The sequence below is a fragment of the Rhinatrema bivittatum genome, chromosome 3 (genome assembly GCF_901001135.1).
Source record: "Rhinatrema bivittatum chromosome 3, aRhiBiv1.1, whole genome shotgun sequence".
NCBI classification, from domain to species: domain Eukaryota; kingdom Metazoa; phylum Chordata; class Amphibia; order Gymnophiona; family Rhinatrematidae; genus Rhinatrema; species Rhinatrema bivittatum.
Window position 1 is genome coordinate 496,244,560 of NC_042617.1, and position 25,450 is coordinate 496,270,009.

Sequence of the window (25,450 nt, forward strand, 5' to 3'; positions counted from 1 at the left end):
ATAAGAATTAATGTATAAACGTATTGGGGGGCCCCCTTGCTGAATGCAACGTATCTGCCCCCAATGAAAATGAATCCCGAATGCAACGTATGGCGTCCCTATGCACATCCCTAATGAACAATAGTCTGGCTTTCTACACAAAACTTTAAATTATAGAAATGTATGTGCTTAGTTTTTAAACTGCTGGTACTCACCTTTTTTATTTTGAGAATTTAACATGCCTGATGGTCTATATTTTTACTTTCTGGATTTACTTTGTTGTAAATCCAGTGGGGTCACTGAGAGGAGAGCATCACCTTGCTGGTAGCTGAAGAGAATAGGTAAGTACTGCATTGTAAAACGCTACGCATATTTTGTTTTTAACTTAAAAAAGTGATGTGACATAAACGATCGGATTTCCCACATATCCAACATAGCTATGTTGTATATGTTGGCCAAAAGTTCTTTTTGGGCCGAACGAGCCTTCCGGCGCGAACTCGCCGGGAATCACGTGACGCCGTGTCACTTGACGTGGCGCCGACGTCACATGCTTCTAGCCAAGGATTGCAGAAATGGCGTCCTCACTCCTCGCTTGATCACCAGGGAGTTGTGGTAAGTCTGGGGGGGGGATTAAGGAGGGTGAGGGGGTTTAAATTTTTTTTTTTGCACATATGGACATATACCCAACTCATTTAATTTTTTTTATGTCCATATTGACCGCAAATGGGACCCCCTTTGGACATATTGACATATGGACATAAACTTTTGCTCTGCACATCCCTAGTATACACCATCCACCTGGCCAAAATGAGATGGACAGTGAAATGGTAAGAGAAAGTAGGGAAGCTAACCAAATTGGTAGTGCAGTAATAATGGGAAATTTCATTTATCCAATATTGAATGGGTAAATAAACTGATTGACCATACTTCCTTGGGAGCAAAATCATTGACAGAACTTCCCACAGGAAAAGAAAAATTCAGAATTAACTAAAACTTGCCCTCCTTCTTAGGAACAACTGCCAATGGGGACATATGCATGTTTCGAAAAGGAGGAACTTCAAACAGACCCAATATGTGCCCCAAACTCAATTCACCTGCCAATTTGTTTTTGACAAAGTCCACAAAATAACCTACTGACCTAGAATTCATCACAGATCCTCCAAAAATTGAGCCCATGTATGAACTCACAAAGCCTTGTTGAAACCACGCCCAAAGCATGCCCACCACCTCCCTATTTGGGTATGTTTATTGAATAAGGGTATAATCTCTAGGCAGTAGCCATCATTCCTGCGAGCCACCCACTCTTCATTCACATCCTCTAGACTTGATGGATCCACAGTGTTTATCCCACGCCCCTTTTAAGTCCTTCACAGTTCTGGTCTTTACCACTTCCTCCGGAAGGGCATTCCAGAATTGGAGAAGCAGTACTCCTGGGGATTCAACTCAAGGTATTGGATGTTTGTGGCCCATGGAACCGGCTCACCTTTCTGCCTTACAGGCTATACCGGGCCTGGCTCAACGCCTTTCAGAACAGCAAGAAACCCTGGAGAAACTTACTGCAGTCTTTCACCAGCTTCATACACAGAAGCCCCAAAGCACAGCTTCTATACAAGAAAACCAGTTACCAGAGATAACTTTAAAATCAGCTGTTCCACTGGCGGTGCCTGTTCGATTCTCCAGAGAACTACAGAAGACTTGAAGCTTCCTGAACAAGTGCAGCTTACACTTTACTCTACAACCTTCATTGTTTCCCACAAGTCTCTCCAAGACCAACTATATTCTGTCTTATTTGGATGGGAGAACTTTATCGTGGGCTTCTACCTTGTCGGAACACAAGGACCCTATATTGCAGGTCAAAGAAGGATTTATGGACTTGTTTAAATCCGTCTTTGATGACCCTGCCGGTATGTCTGTTGCTGGACTTGCTTTGGTGGACTTAAAGCAAGGCAACATATCCCTGGTGGAATTTGCCATTGAATTTAAAACTCTAGCAGTAGAGCTGCGCTGGGACCCCAGATGTCTGAAGACACTCTTTTGCAGAGGCCTGGACACTCATATAAAGGATGAGTTGGCTGCTCGTCAGATGCCTGACTCGCTGGAAGAATTGATATCCTTAGCCATTCAGATTGACTGGCGGCTCTGAGACAAAGTAAAGGAACTCCGGCCTAAGGTGTTACCTGGGTTAAAACCAACCAGTGCTCCTGCACTAACAAGGGGAGCAGCACCTCCTGCTGAGGAGAAGAAGGAACTGAAGGAATCTGGTCGTGGGCACTTGACGTCTAAAGAGATAAGATATAGAAGGAAGAACAACCTGTGCATGTACTGTGGTCAGCCAGGCCATGATGCTTCTGTCTGCCCTAGTCGTCCAGAAAATGGACAAGCCTGAGTCCCGCGGGAGGACTGTTGGACTATACAGCAATTTCTCCTCCACTCTCTCATCCAGTCTCGATGAACCCTGAACCAGTGACGGTTCGAACCTCTGCCCTGAAGGACTCAGGGGCAAGAGACAACTACCATCTTAGATGTTTTGTGGAATACCTGAGGAGTCCATGTGGTAACTTTGAAGATCCAATATTGTATCACACTATGAAGTGGATGATTCTTTTCACCACCACTTCTTTTGAGGATCTTATCAACATCACCAGCAGTTTTTCTAAATCCTACTGATAGTCATAGCGGTTGCTATGCATGCCATAGCTAGGTTGCGCTCTTTATCTACGATGTCTTCTTGGATTACAAATTTGAGAATACTCCTTCATTCTAACTACTTGGAAGTCATGCTGAAGGACTACAGCACTGTTGATTCCGAAGTAGAAGTCATCTCTACCTCTCAATATTGTGTTGGTCCACTCGGAGATCGTGCTGGAGGTTTACAGCACTGCTTTCCTAGCTACCGGTATTGCGATTGGCCTACTCGGAAGTTGTGCTGGGGGTTACAGCACTGTTTGATTCCAAAGAAGAAGAAGATATCTCTATTCATCAACCTTACTTAAGGATTACTCGGAAGTCGTGTCCATAACCTATGGCACTGGTTGATTCCGAGGAAAGAAAAATATGTTTCTACCTATTAGAGATGTGAATCGTGTCCTCGATCGTCTTAACGATCGATTTCGGCTGGGAGGGGGAGGGAAACGTATTGTTGCCGTTTGGGTGTGTAAACTATCGTGAAAAATCGTTAAAATCGTGAGCCGGCACACTAAACCCCCCTAAAACCCACCCCGACCCTTTAAATTAAATCCCCCACCCTCCCGAACCCCCTCAAATGCTTTAAATTACCTGGGGATCCGGTGGTGGTCCAGAACGGCGGCGGTCCGGAACGGCCCCCTCAATAGAATCGTGTTGTCTTCAGCCGGCGCCATTTTTCAAAATGGCCGCTGCAAAATGGCGGCGGCCATAGACAAAAACGATTCGACGGAGGAGGTCGTTCCGGACCCCCGCTGGACTTTTGGCAAGTCTTGTGGGGGTCAGGAGGCCCCCCCAAGCTGGCCAAAAGTTTCCTGGGAGTCCAGCGGGGTTCCGGGAGCGATTTCTTGCTGCGAATCGTTTTCGTACGGAAAATGGCGCCGGCAGGAGATCGAGTGCAGGAGGTCGTTCAGCGGCGGTCCGGAACCCCCGCTGAACGACCTCCTGCATTCGATCTCCTGCCGGCGCCATTTACCGTACGAAAACGATTTGCGGCAAGAAATCGCTCCCGGAACCCCGCTGGACTCCCAGGAAACTTTTGGCCAGCTTGGGGGGGCCTCCTGACCCCCACAAGACTTGCCAAAAGTCCAGCGGGGGTCCGGAACGACCTCCTCCGTCGAATCGTTTTTGTCTATGGCCGCCGCCATTTTGCGGCGGCCATTTTGAAAAATGGCGCCGGCTGAAGACAACACGATTCTATTGAGGGGGCCGTTCCAGACCGCCGCCGTTCTGGACCACCGCCGGATCCCCAGGTAATTTAAAGCATTGGGGGGGGGGGGGTTTGGGGGGGGTGGGGATTTAATTTAAAGGGTCGGGGGTGGGTTTTAGGGGGTTTTAGTGTGCCGGTTTTCCTGCCCTCCCCCTTCCCCCGATTTACGATTTTTTAACGATAAATCGGGGGAATTGGTATTGTATCGTGGCCCTAACGATTTTTTGACGATTTAAAATATATCGGACGATATTTTAAATCGTCAAAAAACGATTCACATCCCTACTACCTATCAACTTCGTTGGATCATTCGGAAGTTGTGTTGGGGGTTACAGCACTGTTTGATTCCAAGGATGAAGATTCATCCATCCATCAGCTTGTTCATTTTGCTGGTAGCATCAACATCTCTCTTCCAGGTTGCTGTGGAAGAGCTACATCAGAAGTGGATATTGGACCAATTTCTACATCACCACTTCCACTAAAACATCAGTGATGTCCTCAGCAGCCCTCTCATTGCTGCTGACGTCATTATACATTCTACTAGATTCTTCAATTCTACATCTATCTGTGCTATACAGACTTGAACTCAAGACTTTGAGACCTTGGATGTTTGAACAGAGACTGAACTTTGTTTGCCTGAAAAGGCTTCGTCCCCCAACACCTTAGACCTATTGGATAAGAGATGCTTATCAGTTCCACCTCGCGCATCTCTGGTACTTAACCTGATACCCGAAGAAGAGATCGCCCTTTGAAGAGGGGTACTGTTGCATTCTTGCCTCTTCTTGCCCCTCGCTCCACCCTCTCTACTTTGGGAGCGACTCCCTTTGGCTCTGATGGACAGTTGCAGCCACAGCTTCTCCCTGCCTCTTGGTCCCGGTGTCCCCGGGCTGGCTTGATGCTACGGATCCGCCATGTTCCTGATGACATAACGGCACGCGCTCCAGACTTTGTACCAGCAAGGGCGCAAACCTTGGGGGCATCCCCCCAAAGGGACATTATCCATTTCCACTTTAAAAGGTCTTTGTTTGCTAACCTCTAATGAGTTAGCAAGGAACTCCAACAGGACTTGCTTCGGCAGTCCACAATACTTGCAACAACAATCCGAGTCAGCAAGGGGAATCCTTCTCCACTGCTCAGCCTTTTCAAACTTACCAGGAGTACCCACTCCACAGGGGCTCTGCTCTCTCTTCTTGATTTCAAATTGCCAAGACAGGATCTGGTACTCGCTCCTCGAGGGCCTACGTCTCTGCATACTCGGAAGACTCCTCATTGTCTGGAAGCAATCGCAGACGTGAACACAGTGAGTACTATTGTAGATAGGAATCGGTACTCACTCCACAAGGGCCTACATTCCTAGAGCTCTGAAGACTCCCTTCCATCCTAGATGTTATCACAGGTAACGGAGATCGAGAGTTATATTGGCAAGATTGCAGATAGGAACTGGTACTTGCCCCACGAGGGCCCATGTTCCTAGAATCCTTTACAGACTCTCTTCTACTCTAGAAGCCATTTCATAAACAGCTATTGCAAGTTCTTATTACAGACTGTTTATAGGAACCAGTGCTCACCTATGACTCCTGCCCTGAATAAACTGAAGACTCTCTGTGGCATAGAGACCATTGCAGACATCTACTTTCGTGAGTGTACCATCTTGTATCCAGTATATCTTGTCTACTCACTACTTCTAGTCTCTCTCTACAGCTCAGCGACCCAGAGATTATATTCCAGTATCAGAAGGACTTCAGTCTTGCCAAACACATCAACTCACTACTGCCACCCCTGGTGGTCTAGCTTCCATCATAATAAAGAACTATTTGTGTTTATTTCATATTCTAGCCTAGCCGGTGGTTCCTCTCAGGATTTCCTCCTGGGGGCGCTGTCATCTGCCATAGGCCCAGGGATTCACCATTTCCTCTAAGTGGTCATTCCTTACACTACTATCACTCTGTGGGAGCCAACCACTACCGACCACTAACACCGCTTACAGAAGTATTATATAGATAGCTACCTTCTCTCTATTTGGGACTTGCAAGCAGCCTATATATAACAGATTGCTACTCCGTAGCGGAGGCATGATAGATTGCTATCTCAGTAGCGAAGTACAATATATCTATTGTTAGCTCCTCTCTTCAGAAGAGTATCATTGAACAGATTGCCAGCTCCTCTTCCTTGGGGAGTTGATCCATCTCAGATTGCTACCTACTTCCTTACAGGAGCATCTAACAGCAGTTCGCTAACAATATTACTAACTCCGCCCTCCTGGCAGGTAAGCACTACAGATAACTAACTCCTCCCTTCTGGAGGAGCAGATCATGACAGATTGTTACTCCTCCCCCTTTCAGGAGAAAAGCAGAATAGATTGATAACTCCGCCCTCCTGGTGGGGTGAGTGATTACAGACTGCCAACTCCTCCCCTCTGGAGGAGGAGAGTGTAACACTTATATATCCATCGCAGGTGACGTCATCTTCGGGGGACGCCCCCGAGGTTCACGCCATTGCTGGTACTTCAGTCGGGGCCGTGCCAGATGTGCGCCCCTAGGCCTCCAGGAAACATGGAGGTTTGCAGCGTCTAGCCAGTCCGGAGACGCCGGAAGACTTCAGCATAAGAATGCTGCAGCAGCCAATCTTCCCGCGGGTGAAGAGGGAGGTGCCAAAGAGGTAAGGAGGGCGGAGAGAGGGCGTCGGGAACCGACAGACACAACAGTACTTCCCTTCAAAGGGCGATTTCCTCTTCGGGAACCAGGCTTAGGTTTTGAAGGATGCGCGAAGTGGAACTGACGAAGCATCTCTTTGTCCAGGATATTAGTCTGAGGCTCCCAAGAGTTTTCTTCGGGACCGAAACCTTCCCATTTTAGAAGGTATTCAAAAGTCTTGCCTCTTTTATGAACATCCAGAACTTCTTCGACTTTGTATTCTAAGTCGTCTTCTGCATTGATGACAGGTAGATCTTGAGTCTTGGAAGAAAATTAACTGAGTATGTTGTTGTAGATATCAGCAGCGATGGATGAGCTGCTGGGGACGTCACTGAGATTTTCAGTGGAAGTAGCGAAGTTGGGGAACGTCCAAAGCCCACTTCAAGTTGTAACACAATAGTGGATATTCTAATTTGATGAGGGGAATCTTCAGGTTTTCTGATAATGAAGTTGCCTCCTGCCCATGAGTCCACTAGGGCAGGATTCGAAACTGTGATCAGTCCGTAGGTCAAAGAGACTGGGAAAGAGAGCGGAGGAGATGTCGCATTATGGCCTAAGAACAGTCCTCCGTTTTCCGGACGAATGGAGCATGTGAAGACATTATGGCCAGGCTGACCACAGTACATGCAAAGGCTATGCTTCTTCCAAAAACTTCTCTCTTTGAAGGTCAAGCGACCGTGACCAAATTGCATAGGTCCATCTGTATCAGCAACAGGGACTACTGGAACCATCCGAGGGGTAGAGACAGCACTAGCCTGTTTCAACCCGGGTAACACCCTAGGCCAGAGTTCCTTCACCTTGTCCCGGAGCCAGTGATCAATCTGAGTAGCCAAGGCCATTAATTCGTCCAGCGAGTCAGGTGTCTGGTGAGCGGCCAGCTTGTCCCTCAAACTGCAAAAGAGAGTTTTGAGACATCTGGGGTCCCAGCGGAGTTCTGCCGCAAGAGTTTTGAACTCTATGGCAAATTCAGACATTCGAGCAGGCTCATCAAAAACAGATTTAAATAAGTCCATAAATCCTTCTATGCCCTGTAAAATGGTGTCCTTGCATTCCCACAAGGTAGATGCCCAAGACAAGGCCCTACCATCCAGGTATGTACATGTAGGTAGTCTTGGAGAGAGACAAGGCCCTACCATCCAGGTATGTACATGTAGGTAGTCTTGGAGAGAGCTGTAGGAAATAGAGATGGCTGTAATGCAAAATGTTTGCAGCACTGGTTCAAAAAGTCCCGGGTCTTCTGGATTTCTCCGGAAAAGCGCCAGTGGTATAGCAAGGTTACCTCCGGTGACTGACCTTCTTGGTTGGAGGCTGTGCTTTGAACCTTCTGTGTGAGTAGCTGATGAAATGCTACAGTAAGTTTCTCCAAGGCATCTTGCTGCTCCACAATGCGCTGGTCCAGGCCTGGTATAGCATGCAAGGCATTCAGTTGTGCCGGATCTATGGAGTTAGCAATCTGTTGTTATTTAGGAGAGTTGTGGGTGGATCCTTGGACCAGTGGCAGATGACCATGCCCCCGGGGGAAGATCCCGAGAGGGACTACCGGTCAGGCTCAAAGTATGGAGACAAACACACACTAGTTCTTTTATTAGACAGTATACTGAACCACCTGAGGTGGCAGTAGTGAGCTGGAATGCCCGGCTGGGCTGTAGTCCCTCAGATACTGGAACAGCGATCCCTGGAGGCTGAGATGTAGAGAAACTGAAATATAGTGAGGAGGCATGGTATGTAGAGTTCATGTACTGAACCAGATGGTAACACTCACACAATGTCTCATAGAAGCCCAGAAGCTGGAATGTATAGGCCCTCGAGGACCGAATACCTGGTTCCAGGGAAAGCTCTGAGAGAGCGATGGTAACTCACTGATGTAGTTGGCAGTGATGACTTCCAGGCAGAAGAGAGTACCGAGTAAGTCTGGGAACGAGGGCCCTTGAGGAATGAGTACCGGTTACAGACTGTCACCTGAAAAACAAAGAAGAGAGTGAGGCCCCCAAGGAGCGGGTACCCTTAGTAAGTCCGAGGAGGCAGAGTAGCTTAGGTAGAGTAACCCTTGCTAACTCAATCTGTTAGCAAATTCTAAGACATTATATATCTGTCACAGGTGACGTCATCTTCGGGGGACGCCCCCGAGGTTTGTGCCATCACTGGTACTTCAGTCAGGACCGCACCACGTGTGCGCCCCTAGGCCTCCAGGAAACATGGCAGTTTGCAGCATCTAGCCGGTCCGGGAATGCCCAAGGACTTCAGCAGAAGAACGCCGCGGCAGCCAATCTTCCCACGGGCAAAGAGGGAGGCGACAAAGAGGTAAGGAGGGCGGAGAGAGGGCGTCGGGAACCAACAGACACAACAGATGCCAATTATGTCAATCTCATCATTTGCTGCTATACACTCTAACTCTCCCATCTTACTTCTTAGACTTCTGGCATTGACATACAGACATTTCAAAGTGTGTTTTTTGTTTGATTTAACAACCTGCTTTTCAGTTGTTAGGGATAATTCGGAAATCATTAGCTTCGGTGATTTTTTACATATAGGCACGTGGACTACGTTTGCTTTTATTGGAACCTCTCTGTTGGGATGCCCTAACTCTCCTGTTTCATTAGTATCCTTCAAGGATACATTTCTCTGAACCATGCACTGCTGAGTGACTGTCGGCTTCCCCCCTTGTTCTAGTTTAAAAGCTGCTCTATCTCCTTTTTGAAAGTTACTGCCAGCAGTTTGGTTCCACTCTGGTTAAGGTGGAGCCCATCCTTTCGTAAAAGTCTCCCCCTTCCCCAAATGTTTCCCCAGTTCCTTACAAAACTGAATCCCTCTTCCCTGCACCATCATCTCATCCAAGCATTGAAACTCTGGAGCTCTGCCTGCCTCTGGGGACCTGCACGTGGAACAGGAAACATTTCAGAGAATGCCACCCTGGAGATTCTGGATTTCAGCTTCTTACCTAAAATCCTAAATTAGGTTTCCAGAACCTCTCTCCCACATTTTCCTATGTCATTGGTTCCCACATGTACTTCGACAGCCGGCTCCTCCCCAGCACTGTCTATTATCCTATCTAGGTGACATGTGAGGTCTGCCACCTTCGCACCAGGCAGGCAAGTTACCAGGCGGTCCTCACATCTACCAACTACCCTGCTATCTACATTTCTAATAATTGAATCACCAGCTATGATGGCCGGCCTAACCCTTCCCTCCTGGGCAGTTGCCCTGGGAGACTTGTCCTCAGTGCGAGAGGACAATACATCATCTGGAGAGCAGGTCCTTGCTACAGGATCACTTCCTACATCACCAGGGTGATGCTCTCCTACTGGGAGACCTTTCTGATCCAAGGCAGTTGGGGCTGCAAGACTGCATTTGGGACTTGGGTACTATGTCCCTGAAGTCATGGGATAGGTGTTGATGTTCTTTCGTGGATTGCAAACTGGCTAAAAGACAGGAAACAGAGAGTAGGATTATATGGACAATTTTCTCAGTGGAAGGGAGTGGACAGTGGAGTTCTCAGGGATCTATATTGAGACCCTTACTTTTCAATATATTTATAAATGATCTGGAAAGAAATACGACAAGTGAGGTAATCAAATTTGCAGATGATACAAAATTGTTCAGAGTAGTTAAATCACAAGCAGATTGTGATAAATTGCAGGAAGACCTTGTGAGACTGGAAAATTGGGCTCAAAATGGCAGATGAAATTTAATGTGGATAAGTGCAAGGTGATGCATATAGGGAAAAATAACCCATGCTGTAGTTACACAATGTTAGGTTCCATATCAGGTGCTACAACCCAAGAAAGAGATCTAGGTGTCATAGTGGATAACACATTGAAATTGACGGTTCAGTGTGCTGCTGCAGTCAAAAAAAGCAAATAGAATGTTGGGAATCATTAGAAAGGGAATGGTGAATAAAACGGAAAATCTCATAATGCCTCTGTATCACTCCATGGTGAGACCACACTTTGAATACTGTGTACAATTCTGGTCGCCACATCTCAAAAAAGATATTATTGCAATGGAGAAGGTACAGAGAATGGCTACCAAAATCATAAGGGTAATGGAACAGCTCCCCTATGAGGAAAGACTAAAGAGGTTAGGACTTTTCAGCTTGGAGAAGAGACGGCTGAGGGGGGGATATGATAGAGGTGTTTAAAATCATGAGAGGACTAGAACAGGTAGATGTGAATTGGTTATTTACTCTTTCGGATAATAGAAAGACTAGGGGTCACTCCATGAAGTTAGCATGTGGCACATTTAAAACTAATTGGAGAAAGTTCTTTCTTACTCAACGCACAATTAAACTCTGGAATTTGTTGCCAGAGGATGTGGTTAGTGCAGTTAGTATAGCTGTGTTTAAAAAAAGATTGGATAAGTTCTTGGAGGAGAAGTCCATTACCTGCTATTAATTAAGTTGACTTAGAAAATAGCCACTGCTATTACTAGCAACTGTAACATGGAATAGACTTAGTTTTTGAGTACTTGCCAGGTTCTTATGGCCTGGATTAGCCACTGTTGGAAACAGGATGCTGGGCATGATGGACCCTTGGTCTGACCCAGTGTGGCATGTTCTTATATTCTTATGTTCTTATGAAGGTCTCATCAATGTATCTCTCTGTCTGCCTCAGCTCCTCCAAGTCTGCTTCTCTAGCCTCTAGAGATCGGAGTTGTTCCCTGAGAGCCAGGAGCTCTTTGCACTGAGTGCACACATACAATCTCTTACCAGCGGGTAATAAATCATACATGTAACCCTCAGTGCAAAAGACTGGAAAGCCCCCCTCTTGCTTCTGAACTGCTGTCTTCATCTTAGTTTTTTTGAGTTCCTAGTTAAGTTTAGGATACTAAGGGAGTTGGAATGAGAGTGCTTTAAATTTACAGGTGAATTTACTAATTAATCAGCTTGTGTCCTATAAGGGGATGAGTAAACTTTCAATAAGGGCTGGTACAATAGTATGATTTAGATAAGACCCTCTTTGACCTCTGGACTCCTCTCCCTGGGGGATGCTGGGAGCAGTATGCAGATGAGCCTTCCGGTCCTCCTCTACTGCAAAGGGTGCGGGGCCTCTGGAAGCTGGGGCTGTGGAAGTCAATCCCTGGATTGCTTGTGGTGACCTCTGGACTCCTCTCCCGGGGGATGCTGGGAGCAGTATGCATATGAGCCTTCCGGTCCTCCTCTACTGCAAAAGGTGCAGGACCTCTGGAAGCTGAGGCTGTGGAAGTCAATCCCTGGATAGCTTGCAGTGACCTCTGGACTCTTCTCCCAGGGGATGCTGGGAGCAGTATGCAAATGATCCTTCTGGTCCTTCTCTAGGGTGTGGGGCCTCTGGAAGCTGGGGCTGTGGAAGTCAATCCCTGGATCGCTTGTGGTGACCGCTGGACTCCTCTCCCGGGGCATGCTGGGAGCAGTATGCAGATGAGCCTTCCGGTCCTCCTCTACTGCAAAAGGTGCGAGGCCTCTGGAAGCTGGGGCTGTGGAAGTTAATCCCTGGATCGCTTGCAGTGACCTCTGGACTCCTCTCCCAGGGGATGCTGGGAGCAGCATGCAGATAAGCCTAGATGACTGGCCTATTTGGGCAAAGTCAGAAGTGCTTTGCCATTCAGCGATCCACAGAGTAGGGATGTGAATCGTTTTAGGACGATTAAAATTATCGTCCGATAATTTTAATATCGTCTTAAACCGTTATGGAACACAATACAATAGAGATTCTAACGATTTATCGTTATAAATCGTTAGAATCGTGAGCCGGCACACTAAAACCCCCTAAAACCCACCCCCGACCCTTTAAATTAAATCCCCCACCCTCCCGAACCCCCCCCAAATGAGTTAAATAACCTGCGGGTCCAGCGGCGGTCCGGAACGGCAGCGGTCCGGAACGGGCTCCTGCTCCTGAATCTTGTTGTCTTCAGCCGGCGCCATTTTCCAAAATGGCGCCGAAAAATGGCGGCGGCCATAGACGAACACGATTGGACGGCAGGAGGTCCTTCCGGACCCCCGCTGGACTTTTGGCAAGTCTCGTGGGGGTCAGGAGGCCCCCCACAAGCTGGCCAAAAGTTCCTGGAGGTCCAGCGGGGGTCAGGGAGCGATTTCCCGCCGCGAATCGTTTTCGTACGGAAAATGGCGCCGGCAGGAGATCGACTGCAGGAGGTCGTTCAGCGAGGCGCCGGAACCCTCGCTGAACGACCTCCTGCAGTCGATCTCCTGCCGGCGCCATTTTCCGTACGAAAACGATTCGCGGCGGGGAAATCGCTCCCTGACCCCCGCTGGACCTCCAGGAACTTTTGGCCAGCTTGTGGGGGGCCTCCTGACCCCCACGAGACTTTCCAAAAGTCCAGCGGGGGTCCGGAAGGACCTCCTGCCGTCCAATCGTGTTCGTCTATGGCCGCCGCCATTTTTCGGCGCCATTTTGGAAAATGGCGCCGGCTGAAGACAACAAGATTCAGGAGCAGAAGCCCGTTCCGGACCGCTGCCGTTCCGGACCGCCGCTGGACCCGCAGGTTATTTAACTCATTTGGGGGGGGTTCGGGAGGGTGGGGGATTTAATTTAAAGGGTCGGGGGTGGGTTTTAGGGGGTTTTAATGTGCCGGTTTTGCGATTTTTAGATTTTTAGATTTTTCACGATTTTTCACGATATTTTACCCCCCCAAACGGCAACAATACGATTCCCTCCCCCTCCCAGCCGAAATCGATCGTTAAGACGATCGAGGACACGATTCACATCCCTACCACAGAGTACTTCAGCTATTGACATCACTCAGTTGGGTGGTCAACCTTGCCAAGAGTCGGCTGGTACCCTCCCAGTCTTTGGAATACCTGGGTGCCCTGTTCGACACACAACAGGGGAGAGCTTTCCTTACCACGGACCACATTTTCAAGCTGCAAGGTCAAGTTCGAGACTTATTGTCCAGATGTCCTCCTGGAGTGCAGGATTACTTGTGAGTCCTAGGGTCGATGACTTTCACCTTGGAGTTAGTGCCCTGGGCCTTTGCTCATATGCGTCCTTTGCAATCAGCATTGCTTTCCCAGTGGAACCCAATCTCCGAGCAATTTCATCTGCCTCTTCCTCTTATGGATTCTGCAAGGTCCAGCCTTGACTGATGGCTCATCTCAGACAACTTGAGTCGAGGGGTTCCCCTGGTAGTGCCCGAGTGGATGGTGATTACCACAGATTCCAGCCACGGTCTGTCTGGGGAAATTCGTTCAGAGGCTGTAGTCTCTGGAGGAATCTCAGTGGTCAATCAATTGCCTGGAGACCAGAGCGGTGTTTCTCGCATTACAAGTCTTTTTTCCGCTCCTTCACAAGATGTCAGTCAGGGTTCTGTCTGTCAATGTGACCACGGTGGCGTATATCAATCACCAAGGAAGGACCAAAAGCCAACCAGTGGTGGTGGAAGCTCAACAGTTGTTAAGCTGGGCGGAGCAGCATCTGGTCAGTATTGCGGCATCCCACATAGATGGCATCAACTATGTTCAGGCAGACTTTCTCAGTTGGCACCGTCTCGATCCCGGGGAGTGGGAGTTGGCTGACGAAGCTTTTCAGCTCATATGCGCAAAATGGGACACTCTCAGAATGGATCTGATGGCGACTTTCAGGAATGCCAAAGCCCTGCGCTTCTTCGGTTGCCGCAGGGAGACTGGAGTGGAAAGAGTGGATGCTCTGGTTCTTCCCTGGCTGGCGGATGTCTTGCTGTATGTGTTTCCGCTGTGGCCTCTGATCAGCAAGGTACTCAGGCGTATAGAACTCCACCCAGCAGAGGTGATCCTCATAGCTCCAGAGTGGCCAAGGCATCCATGGTTTGCAGATCTGCTCAATCTGACGGTGGCAGAACCTCTGCGTTTTCTGGATTTCCCGGCCCTTCTACATCAAGGTCCCGTCTGTTTGGAAGAGGCGGATCGCTTTTGTCTAGCAGTATGGCTTTTGAGAGATGGCATCTGAAGAGCAAATGGTATTCTGACGTGGTGGTGACTATGCTTTTGAGGTCCTGCAAGCCATCCACTTCCCTGGCTTATGTCCGGGTGTGGAACGTTTTTGAATCTTGGTGCATGGAACGTGAGGTGACTCCTTCTCGAGCATCGGTGTCCGATATTTTGTGTTTCCTACAAGCTGAACTATCCAAGGGTTTGTAATGTAGCTCTCTTAGGGTGCAGGTAGCAGCTTTTGGTTGTTTATGTGCACTGTTCAGGGTGTTGCGTAAGCTAAGCATCCGGATGTGGCTCGGTTTCTTCGGGGAGCGAAGCACTTATGGCCTCCGGTAAGACACCCTTGTCCTTCTTGGAACCTAAATTTAGTTCTCAGAGCCTTGTGTGCTCAACCCTTTGAGTCTTTAAAAAGGGCAACATTGAAAGATCTCATGTTAAAGGTGATCTTTCTGGTAACAATTTCATCTGCACGCAGGGTGTCAAAGCTTCAGGTGTTGTTTTGCAGAGAGCCTTTCTTGAGAATTTTGGAGTCTGGAGTCTCTTTACAGACGATTCCTTCTTTTCTGCCAAAGGTAGTTTTTTATTTTCACCTGAATCAGTCGGTGGAGCTCTTGTCGTTTCCAGATTTGGACCGGTCAGATCCTCTTTCTAGAGACTTAAGGAAACTGGATGTTCACAGACGTTTGCTTTGTTATCTAGAGGTTACGAATGCGTTTCGGGTTTCCGACCACGCCTGCCATCGCCTGCCATTTTGTACTGTGGAGTGGTCCAAAGAGAGGTAACATGGCTTCTAAGACTACAATTGCTCACTGGCTGAAAGAGGCTATAAGTTCAGCATACTTGCTGCAGGGTACACCTCTGCCGGTTGGACATCGTGCTCATTCTTCCTACTTGCAAGCAGTGTCTTGGGCGGAATGCCAACAATTCTCGCCACAAGAGATTTGCAGAGCGGCTACATGGAAGTCTTTACACACATTCACCAAGCATTACAGACTGGATGTCCAGGCTCTGGCTTCAGGAGGATTTGGAGAAGGTGTGCTCCGAGTGGGCCTCTCCAGGACCCACCCCAGGTAATAAAGCTCTGGTACATCCCAGGAGTCTGGAATGATCTGGATACGTACAGGGAAAGAAAATTGGTTCTTGCCTGATAATTTTCGTTCCTGTAGTACCACGGATCAGTCCAGAGTCCCGCCCAATTTAGGCATACAGGTAAGGTAATGGAGAGTCCACTCGTTCAGCTTCTGCAAATTAAATTTATTCTCATGGGTTCAACAGGTTCTGATCCCACTTGGGATTAGTGAGCCAGTTCAGAAAAGGTGTTATTTGCATATAGTTACTTTTTGGTTTTGGGCTATTCTGCTTTGATACTGATTCATATTGATGGACTGTAGGTGACACCTCGGGGATTAGGGAAGAGTCTGTTAAAACTTCTCTGTCTCCATCTGCTGGACGGGAGGCAAAACCCAGGGGTCTGGACTGATCCGTGGTACTACAGGAACGAAAATTATCAGGTAAGAACCAATTTTCCTTTCCCTGTTCTTACCTGGATCAGTCCAGATAAACGTGACCTAAGTTAGGTCGTCCTGGAAGACAAAAGGCTGCAGAGAAAATTGCATATAGCACTGGTTTATGAACCTACTGCAGAGCTTGGAGTTGCCATTGAAACGTTGAGGCATTGTAAGTGCCAGAAAGGCACGTGGTGTCGACGGGGGTGGCTGTAAAGGAGGATAAGCTGAATCATTGACGAAAGCATCGACCCGGGCATGAAGACGATCCATGGATGAGGCCAATTGCTCGAGGAACTGCTGCTGTTCTTGCATCTTTGAAGCCAGGCCTGGGATGGCCTGGAGGGCATGCAGCTCCACCTGTTGTGTAGGAGGTGGATTCTTGGGATGAGGTGGGGTTGATGCAACCCATAGGCGAGGGCCTATGGGTCTCCACCATCAGCAGGCAGAGTGGGCTGAAGCTGGAGGCCACTGGAGCTTCACCTATACCAGCCCACGTTCCCCTAGGGTTGAGCCTTCGGGTGCCAGGCCGGCAGAAAGACGGGCCTCGAGGTTGGGTATGAGTATAGCTGGTTCAGCCCAGAGACAGCATCCAGCAGGTGGCATGATCCTATCCCGGACAGTATGTGGCACGGAAACCCAAGCACCAGGGAACAGGAGGATACTGAAGGTGCCTGAGCAAAGGAAGGCTGAAGCCATAATAGTCCGTGTCCAGAAGTTAGGGACAGAGGCGTCACTGTCAACCTTGAGTAGAAGTGGGCGGCACTTGGAAGGTGTACCAAGCAACGTGGAACTCTGGACCCAAGATAGTCTGAGGCGAAGTCGTACATAGCAAAGTTCAAGGCACAGAGAAAACAAGTGTGGTCAGACATATCAATGGTCAGGGCATGGAGAAGGCAGATGTGGTCAGATGTAGCAATGGTCAAGGCACAGAGAAGGCAGGCATGGTCAGACATAGCAATGGTCAAGGCATGGAGACAGGCGTAGCAATGGTCAGGGCATGGAGAAGGCAGGCGTGGTCAGGCGTAGCAGAGGTCAGGTTTGGAGAAGGCAGGTGTGGTCAGGCATAGCAGAGGTCAGGCTCGGAGATGGCAGGCATGGTCAGGCATAGCAATGGTCAGACTTGGAGAAGGCAGGTAGGCGAAGTCAGGCGAAGCAATGGTCAGGCTTGGAGAAGGCAGGGAGGCAAAATCAGGCGAAGCAGTGGTCAGGCTTGGAGAAGGCAGGTAGGTGAAGTCAGGCGAAGCAGTGGTCAAATTCAGGAAGTCAATCAAGCAAAGACGAGATGAACAGTGGATTAGGAACCAGGAACCGGGAACTTGGAGAATCAGGAACACGAACAAACAAGTACTGCAACATCGAGCACTCAGAAACCAGGAACAGGAGACCAAGGAGATCTGTTGCAAAGGCAACACTGGGGAACGCGGCCTGAGTATTTATGTGCTGAAGGATCTGATGTCAGCGTCCGGGTCCGCGGCCAGGTTCCTGCCGTGGGCCCTTTAAACCATTCACTGATGCGTGCGTGCCTAGGGAGGGGCGCGGCTCTGCCGGCGGTGTCTCTCCGCTAGGCCCGCGGAGAGGCCCGAGGAGTGGAGGCATCCTGGCTGGAGGTCCTGGGAAGCGGAACAGGGCCGGAGGTGCTGGCGGGAGTCCGAGGTCAAGACTGGCGGCCCACTGCCACCAGCAACGAGGAGCTGGAGCCTGAAGCTTATGTAGCGAGGTGAGAGGACCGCACCGCGGGGCTGCCACAGGCGGCAAGCGTAACAGAGGACAGAGGTTATATGGACCTATGATTAAGCTTACAGGTCTCTATAGGGTGTAAGTCCCAATTGAGTTTAAAAATCTGTTCTGAGGTCCTTTGATTGGGTTGTGTATACATAGTGGTTCCCATCTTCATTGATTATTTTCCATTCCCTGCCACCATGTTACTGGTGGCAGGGCAAATCTTTGCTTCCCTACCTTAAATTAATTGCAAGTTTATCAACAGCAAAACCACAAAGTAATTGGTGATTTATGATATTGTTCACCCTTTCTACAAACTGAAGTGATACAACAAAATATCTGATTATAATAGAAGCAAAAGATTTGGACATTATAGAAAAAGATCTGGATATTTCATAAGAGGACTGATCATTAGTCCTGGTTCATTGGCTAGGAGTGGAAGTTAACTGATGAAAAGGACATAACACCAGCCACAAGCCAAGACTAATGAAGAACAATTTGCATCTGCGGACTCTGATGTTACTAATCCATCTCCTACAGAGGCTGAGCAAAGGGGCCTAGGGACTATTTTTAAACCACTGACAAAATATAATTAAAGATTAAAAAGCTCCCAAGGGACTGACTTTATTTCTAGTATGGGCCAATGCTGTACTTGTAAATACATGAGCTAGAAAATACTTGAAAAACAAGCAGTATATTTCTGCATAAGAGAATGCAATTGTAGTGAAATTCTTTTACATATTTTGTGGTTTATATAAGATTTTCTTTTGTTTATTATAAGAATTTTAAGGCTACACATCCAACTGGTAACTGGGAAGCTGTTCAAATAATCCTTGTTAAAATGGGACAAGACTGAGCTTTTCATGACCCGCAGAGTCTGGCCATATGAAAATCAAGGTTGGCAGCAGCAGCAGCACAGAAAGCAGAGTAGAGCTCACTTTTTCTACAGAATTAGGACTTCCCACTGCAGCTTTCTAAACTCTGTGCTGTTCAATGGAAAACCAGGCCTGGATTACCAGAAATGGACCCTGATCCAGTGTAAAAGACTTGTACTTTATTAAAGGGGGGATATTGAGTTTATTATTTAATTTCTCCCTTTCCTCAAATTGCACTAAATGGAGCAAAATTGTGTGCAGCCTACTTGACACACAAAATTTTGCTCTATGGGAAAGAGGAAAGATAGCTTTAAAGTTCATACTAACCCTTATCTTTTATGTTTTTATGTTCCCTCGAAGGTTCAGTCCCACTTACTGAATGCTTCCCTGAAACACTTACACAACACCCACATCCCCTGATGACACTACCAGCACATCTTCATAATCTTCCTTGACAATATCAACACAACCCCTTTACATCTCCCCCAACATGTGATTCATATTATGATGTGGTTAATAACACCGTCGTTCACAGTACACAACAGCTGCGTCAGCAGGAAGGAAATGAGCATGCTCCTGCTGGTAGCCGTAGGCGGTGGGGGATTGTTAGACATTGGGAGCTTGTCAGAGAGTGAGAGTTTATGATTATGTGTCAGGAGTGGGAGGCTGAGCTGACACGTTTCCCAACTCCCAATGCATTGTCTTACTGGCCATAAGGTGATGATTTTTCAACTGCAATAAACATCCTTGTTATTTAGCATGGGCTTAGCATAGGGGAAAGCACAAACTAGTGACATACAAGTGAGAAAGAGCAGCGGGCACAATAGAGGATGAAACAACCTGTTTTATTGTATGTATTCCAGATTCATGCAAGAAATGATATCCCCCAACTGTACTAGACAAAATAGCAGACGTGCAGACCTGACATTCTCTTTGTGAGAAACAGTTTCCCCCTTCACTCAGTTCTCTCTGCTCTATCCTATTGCTTAATCTAAGTCAGTCCAAGTAAGTAGCCCTAGCCAGGTTCATAGCAAGCAGTCAAACATAGACCAGAATATGCAGCATTTGTTTGCTAGATCTAGAAAGGACGCATCATACACCATTTGCAAGCTCATCTAGACCAGCAATATAAACTGTTGAGCTCTTTAGTAAGTATTCATGTTCAAAATGTTACATGGTATCCATGAGGAATGTCGAGTAAGTCTATATAAATGTTAAGTAATAGTAGTAGTTAGGGATGTGAATCGTGTGCCAGATCGTTTTAACGATTGGGTTCGGCTGCGGGGGGGGGGGATCTGATCGTTAGAGATGTGAATTGGAATCGGTTCCGATTCCAATTCACATCACTAATTTTTTTTTAGTGAGGCCCGCGCCAATAAAAAAAACCCCACCCGACCCTTTAAAATTACCCCCAGAGCCTCCCCCACTCTCCTGACCCCCCCCAAAAAACTTTTAACACATACCTGGTGGTCCAGGGGGGCCGCGGGGAACGATCTCCCGTTCCCAGGCCATCGGCTGCGCTAAAAAAAAATGGTGCCGATGGCCCTTTGCCCTTACCATGTGACAGGGCAAAGGTAGCGCCGGCGCCATTTTGAATATTGGCAATACGGCCGGAGTGCAGGAGATCGCTCCCGGACCCCCGCTGGACCCCCAGGGACTTTTGGCCAGCTTGGGGGGCTTCCTGACCCCCACAAGACTTGCCAAAAGTCCAGCGGGGGTCGGGGAGTGCCCTCCTGCACTCGGGCCATATTGCCAGCATTCAAAATGGCGCCGGCGCTACCTTTGCCCTCACTATGTCATAGGGGTCGAGTTTCTTCTCCCAGACAGTATCTCCACCTGCACCAAACCCTTGGTGCTACGTACCGGCCTCCTACATCAGGAAGATCCTCTCCTCTCAGTGGGAACACTGAGAGGAGAGGATCACCTTGCTGGTGGCTGAAAGGAATCAGTAAGTTTTTGCTTGGGACATTGTCTTTTTTAAAAGTATTGGGGCAAAGTTAACTATTTGGGAATATTATTTAGTGTGTTTGTGTGTTTGTGCCTTTAATAGTCAGAAAGGCAGTGAATAAATAAGTTAGACTTTGTATTTTTAAATATTTTTAAATAGTCAATAAGGTAGCTAGTAAGCAGTAGGTAGTGTGTTTATTTTTAAAAGTCTGCAGAACTGAGTGTTCTGCAGACTTTTAAACTGAGTGTTTGTATTTAATACAAACTGAGTGTTTGTATTGAAAAAAAACCACAAAAAAAAGTAGCCAGAAGCTAGAAATAAGCTAGGAGCAGTGTATACCTAAGAAAAAAGTTGAATAGTTCAGCTCAGTTACTCACCTTGGAAAGGTGTTGAGGTAGTGTGATTGGGTTTGAATAGGGACCAACCTTTGTTAATCAAGAGAGCAGTGAGTCACTCTGGCTGACTAACTGAAGTTAGTCTAGATGTATTCCACATATTAAGAAAGGTGGAAAGAAGGCAAAACAATTACCGGCTTGGTTAAAAGGGCAGGTGAAAGAAACTATTTTAGCCAAAAGATCTTCATTCAAAAATTGGAAGAAGGATCCAATTGAAGAAAATAGGATAAAGCATAAATGTTGGCAAGTTAAATGTAAGACATTGATAAGACAGGCTAAGAGAGAATTTGAAAAGAATTTGGCTGTAGAGGCAAAAACTCACAGTAAAAACTTTTTAAAATATATCCGAAGCAGAAAGCCTGTGAGGGAGTCAGTTGGACCGTTAGATGATTGAGGGGTTAAAGGGGCAAGGCCATCGAGGAGAGATTAAATGATTTCTTTGCTTCGGTGTTTACTGAAGAGGATGTTGGGGAGGTACCTGTAATGGAGAAGGTTTTCATAGGTAATGATTCAGATGGACTGAATCAAATCACGGTGAACCTAGAAGATGTGGTAGACCTGATTGACAAACTGAAGAGTAGTAAATCACCTGGACCGGATGGTATACACCCCAGAGTTCTGAAGGAACAAAAAATGAAATTTCAGACCTATTAGTAAAAATATGTAACCTATCATTAAAATCATCCATTGCACCTGAAGACTGGAGGATAGCAAATGTATCCACAATATTTAAAAGGGCTCCAGGGGCGATCCAGGAAACTACAGATCGGTTACCCTGACTTCAGTGCCAGGAAAAATAGTGGAAAGTGTTCTAAACATCAAAATCACAGAACATGTAGAAAGACATGGTTTAATGGAACAAAGTCAGCATGGCTTTACCCAGGGCAAGTCTTGCCTCACAAATCTCCTTCACTTTTTTGAAGGAGTTAATAAACATGTGGATAAAGGTGAACCGGAAGATGTAGTATACTTGGATTTTCAGAAGGCATTTGACAAAGTTCCTCATGAGAGGCTTCTAGTAAAAGTAAAAAGTCATGGGATAGGTGGCGATGTCCTTTTGTGGATTGAAAACTGGCTAAAAGACAGGAAACAGAGAGTAGGAAGGGAGTGGACAGTGGAGTGCCTCAGGGATCTGTATTGAGACCCTTACTTTTCAATATATTTATAAATGATCTGGAAAGAAATACGACAAGTGAGATAATCAAATTTGCAGATGACACAAATTTGTTCAGAGTAGTTAAATCACAAGCAGATTGTGATAAATTGCAGGAAGACCTTGTGAGACTGGAAAATTGGGCATCGAAATGGCAGATGAAATTTAATGTGGATACGTGCAAGGTGATGCATATAGGGAAAAATAACCCATGCTATAATTACACAATGTTGGGTTCCATATTAGGTGCTACAACCCAAGAAAGAGATCTAGGCATCATAGTAGATAACACATTGAAATTGTCGGTTCAGTGTGCTGTGGCAGTCAAAAAAGCAAACAGAATGTTGGGAATTATTAGAAAAGGAATGGTGAATAAAACAGAAAATGTCATAATGCCTCTGTATCGCTCCATGGTGAGATCGCACCTTGAATACTGTGTACAATTCTGGTCGCCGTATCTCAAAAAAGATATAATTGCGATGGAGAAGGTACAGAGAAGGGCTACCAAAATGATTAGGGGAATGGAACAGCTCCCCTATGAGGAAAGACTAAAGAGGTTAGGACTTTTCAGCTTAGAGAAGAGATGGCTGAGGGGGGATATGATAGAGATGTTTAAAAGTATGAGAGGTCAAGAATGGGTAGATGTGAAGCGGTTATTTACTCTTTCGGATAGTAGAAAGACTAGGGGGCACTCCATGAAGTTAGCATGGGGCACATTTAAAACTAATCTGAGAAAGTTCTTTTTTACTCAATGCACAATTAAACTCTAGAATTTGTTGCCAGAGGATGTGGTTAGTGCAGTTAGTATAGCTGTGTTTAAAAAAGGATTGGATAAGTTCTTGGAGGAGAAGTCCATTACCTGCTATTAAGTTCACTTAGAGAATAGCCACTGCCATTAGCAATGGTAATATGGAATAGACTTAGTTTTGGGGTACTTGCCAGGTTCTTATGGCCTGGATTGGCCACTGTTTGAAACAGGATGCTGGGCTTGATGGACCCTTGTTCTGACCCAGTATGGCATTTTATTATGTTCTTAGGAAGAGATCTCTTTCCTCATCTTGAAGAAATCCATTCACCCAGTCATCCTGGGTCTACCCTGGCTTCAGAGACACTCCTCGGTCATAAGTTGGGATACCATGCAGATCGCATCTTAGAGCCGGCTTGTTTTGGCTCCTGCCTGGCAACCATTCCTCGTCCTAGCGTGCCTCTCCTGACCACACCCTTGATACTTCCACCACAGTACCAAGATTATGCGGATATCTTCTTGAAGGAGATGGCTGAACTGCTCCCTGAACACCGGCCGTTCGACTGTGCAATAAACCTCCTCCCGGGCAGCACTTGTCGCTCCTGGAGACTCAATCCATGTCCTCATACATTCAGGAGAACTTGCAGAGGGGCTTTATCCGGCCCTCCAACTCCCCCACCGGGGCTGGGTTCTTCTTCGTGGCCAAGAAGGACGGGTCACTCCGACCTTGCATCGACTATCGCTGTCTCAACGCCATCACTCAGCGGGACAGATATCCGTTACCACCGATTCCCGAACTACTGGACAGACTCCAAGGAGCCAAACTATTTACCAATCTGGACCTCAGGGGTGCGTACAATTTGGTACGCACATGATCGGGCGATGAATGGAAGACCACGTTCAATACTAGAGAAGGGCACTACGAGTATTTGGTTATGCCCTTTGGCTTGTGCAACGCCCCTGCGGTTTTTCAAAACCTCATGAATGAGGTTCTAAGGGATATGTTGCATAACTCCATCATAGTCTACCTCGATGTGCTGATCTATTCCAAAGACCTGGCCACGCACTGCATACAAGTGCGGCAAGTATTACAGAAACTACGCGACAATCGTCTGTTTGCTAAGCTGGAAAAGTGCCAGTTCGAGCAGGAATCCTTGCCCTTCCTTGGGTACATAGTCTCATCCACTGGCTTCCATATGGACCCTGAGAAGGTGGCGGCCATTTGGGACTGGCCCCAGCCGGTAGAGGTTAAAGCATTGCAACGATTCCTTGGCTTCGCCAATTTTTATCACCAGTTTATACCACATTATTCTCGGCTGGTGGCGCCCCTCACGGCCCTTACCAGGAAGGGTGCCGACACCAAGAACTGGTCCTCATTGGCATTAGATGCTTTCCAGAGGCTGAAAGAAGCCTTTCTTCTGGATGTCTGTCTCCACCACCCGGACCCGTAGCGTCAGTTTATTGTGGAGGTAGATGCAACCGACCTTGTGGTAGGGGCTGTCTTGAGCCAATTATCCACTAAGGGCAAATCCCTACCATGTTCCTACTTCTCACGGAAGCTCTCTCCGGCTGAAAGAAATTACGGTATTGGCGATAAAGAGTTGCTAGCCATCAAACTGGCGCTGGAAGAATGGCACCAATGGCTGGAGGGGGCCCGATACCCCATGATCGTCTATACCGACTAGAGATGTGCATCGTTTTTCACCCGAATTAGGAAATTGCATGAAATTTCCTAATTCGTTGCGGTTTCGGAGGTCCCGAAACCCGAAATGAAATTTCCCTGAATTTCGGGGAAATTTCGTTTTTCGGGTTTGCTTGCGGAGAGGGGCACAATTTTTTTTTAATTAAAAAAACCACCCCAAACCACCCCAAACATTTAAATTAACTATTATACACCACCCCCCCCCATCCCGATCCCTCCCCAAGACTTACGAAGATCCCTGGTGGTCCAGCGGGGTCCCGGGTTCCATTTGCCCTTCGTGCCCGGTACTGCAAGCCGTGCGCCTCAAAATGGTGCCGAATAGCCTGAACTACCATGTCACAGGGGCTTTCGGCGCTATTGGTCAGCCCCTGTCACATGGCCATCGGCGCCATCTTGTGCTCTTATCATGTGACAGGAGCTGACCAATGGCGCCGAAAGCCTCTGTGACATAGTATGGGCAAAGGCTATCGGCGCCATTTTGGTTACTGGCAGCCGACAACGAAATCGCTCCCGGACCCCTGCTAGACCCCCAGGGATTATTGGCAAGCCTTGGGGGGGGGTCAGGAGGGGGCTCCTGACCCCCCCAAGGCTTGCCAATAATCCCTGGGGGTCCAGCAGGGGTCCAGGAGCGATTTCGTTGTCGGCTGCCAGTAACCAAAATGGCGCCGATAGCCTTTGCCCATACTATGTCACAGAGGCTTTCGGCGCCATTGGTCAGCTCCTGTCACATGATAGGAGCACAAGATGGCACCGATGGCCATGTGACAGGGGCTGACCAATAGCGCCGAAAGCCCCTGTGACATGGTAGTTCAGGCTATTCGGCACCATTTTGAGGCGCACGGCTTGCAGTACCGGGCACGGAGGGCAAATGGAACCCGGGACCCCGCTGGACCACCAGGGATTATTGGCAAGCCTTGGGGGGGGGTCAGGAGGGGGCTCCT